The sequence below is a fragment of the Sander lucioperca genome, chromosome 8 (assembly GCF_008315115.2).
Source record: "Sander lucioperca isolate FBNREF2018 chromosome 8, SLUC_FBN_1.2, whole genome shotgun sequence".
Taxonomy (NCBI): domain Eukaryota; kingdom Metazoa; phylum Chordata; class Actinopteri; order Perciformes; family Percidae; genus Sander; species Sander lucioperca.
Genome location: NC_050180.1, coordinates 41,791,348 through 41,793,847, shown reverse-complemented (window position 1 = coordinate 41,793,847; position 2,500 = coordinate 41,791,348). Strand labels below are relative to the sequence as shown.

Below are 2,500 nucleotides of genomic sequence, written 5' to 3'. Positions count from 1 at the left end.
GTCTAGACAATCTCCTGAACTCCAAACTGAATGTCAGAATGGGAACGAAAGGTGATCTAAGCAACTTTGAGCTTGGCATGGTTGTTGGTGCCAGACGGGCTGGTTTGAGTATTTTTCAATCTGCTCAGTTACTGGGATTTTCATGCACAACCATTTCTAGGGTTTACAAAGAATGATCTGAAAAAGGAAAAACTTCCAGTAAGCAGCAGTCCTGGGGGGGTGAAAACGCCTTATTGATGCTAGAGGTCAGAGGAGAATGGGCCGACTAATTCCAACTGATAGAAGATCAACTTTAACTCAAATAACCACTCGTTACAACCGAGGTATGCAGCCAAGCATTTGTGAAGCCACAACACACACAACCTTGAGGCGGATGGGCTACACCAGCAGAAGATCCCACCGGGTACCACTCATCTCCACTAAAAATAGGAAAATCAGGCTACAATTTGCACAAGCTCACCAAAATTGGATCTTTCAAGACTGGAAAAATGTTGCCTGGTCTGATGAGTCTCGATTTTTGTTGAGACATTCAGATGGTAGAGTCAGAATTTGGTGTAAACAGAATGAGAACATGGATCCGTCATGCCTTGTTACCACTGGGCAGGCTGGTGGTGGTGGTGTAATGGTGTGGGGGATGTTTTTTGGCCCACTTTAGGCCTCTTAGTACCAATTGGGCATCTTTTAAATGCCACAGCCTACCTGAGCATTGTTTCTGACCATGTCCATCCCTTTATGACCACCATGTACCCATCCTCTGATGGCTACTTCCAGCAGGATAATGCACCATGTCACAAAGCTCAAATCATTTCAAATTGGTTTCTTGAACATGACAATGAGTTCACCGTACTAAAATGGCCCCCACAGTCACCAGATCTCAACCCAATAGAACATCTTTGGGATGTGGTGGAACGGGAGCTTCGTGCCCTGGATGTGCATTCCACAATCTCCATCAACTGCAAGATGCTATCCTATCAATATGGGCCAACATTTCTAGAGAATGCTTCCAGCACCTTGTTGAATCAATGCCACGAAGAATTAAGGCACAGGTTCTGAAGGCGAAAGGGGGTCAAACACGCTATTAGTAGGGTGTTCCTAATAATCTTCAAGGTGAGTGTATATATATTTCTCTCTTGATATTGCACTTTCATATGGCTCTTTGTAGCATTACCTATTTAGAGCTAATGTACTTGCACTTACTACTTGTTGTCTGGAGTTTGCACCTTCAAGGTTGAACGCACTTAATTGTAAGTCGTTTTGGAATGAAGCGTCAGCTAAATGACATGTAATGTAATGTAAGTTTGTTTTCCCCACTGATGATGTTGCTCTGAACTGTGTGACCGCAGGCTTATTCCTTCTACCTACAACCGGATTCATCTTCCTGTTTAACCTTTAAATCAGATCTTTTACAGGACTACCCCACCCCCCACCCCCCGTCCTCTCCTTCATTGATGGATGCATTATGTCAAACCACATTAACATTTCATTCAGCCCCTGCTTGTGTTTTCCTCCGCTGAGCACCGCAGTGCAGAGGATCAATAGACCCAGAGATGAGTGACCATTTCGGCAGACCGGTTATAGTAACATATCATTGAATCAGAAAACACTGCACAGGTTTTTAACAGCGATCATCTCTCTGTTTGAACACTGTTGGAAACATTTGGAATAATGGAAAAACACAACTCAACATATAGAACATAGGTCAAGTCTCTTTTAGACATTAACGCAGAAATGTTACATATTATATCTTCAAAAGGTAGACAGACTTTCTGCTTGTTAAACCACAATGTCTCGTTTTCTATTTCTACATTGTGTTGAATACAATAGACGCAACGTGGAGACATTTTTAAGTTTAAAACACGTCTGATGAAGCTGCTGAGTAGGACACTTTTCAATGAGGAATTGATTACAGTTTTTTTAAGAAACCTGCCCAACACACTGGCTCTTATCCACTAACCCTGGTCCACACAAGTATTTATAAACCGCACGCACACACGAACGCACAAACACACACACACACACACACACACACACACACACACACACACACACTCACGCACGCACGCACACATGCATGCACACACACACAGGTCAAACCACTCACTCTCAGCAGGAGAAAACGGAAAAACATCCCAGCAGAGCTGTTGCCATAGCAGCCCTCCTGTCCTTCCAACCCCCTTCATCCCTACATCATTTTTAACCTCTGCGTGTGTGTGTGTGTGCGTGCATGCGTGCGTGTGTGCGTGCGTGTGTGTGTATGTGTGTGTCTGTGGGTGTGTGTGTGTGTGTGTGTGTGCGTGTGCGTGTGGCTTAGCAACAGAAGAGAGATTGGAGACTTCAGGATTCAAACTGCCGCAGCGTCCCTTCTCTCAGACGGCACGGAATGTCCCGTCCATTAGCGCCACATGTTACCGCCGTTTGTTTTTTTTTCCGCATTTCTTTCTGAAGAATCATACAGATGTTTGTAGAGGCGAACCTGCTCTTCCCAGCTGACCGCATTGAA

The 2,500-nt window shown here is 44.5% G+C and overlaps 1 protein-coding gene across 2 annotated transcripts in view; it reads right to left on the bottom strand.

The window, feature by feature from the left end:
* Positions 1–2,500, bottom strand: part of enox1 (ecto-NOX disulfide-thiol exchanger 1) — a 100,594-nt gene that overhangs the window by 10,251 nt on the left and 87,843 nt on the right. The window lies entirely within an intron of this gene.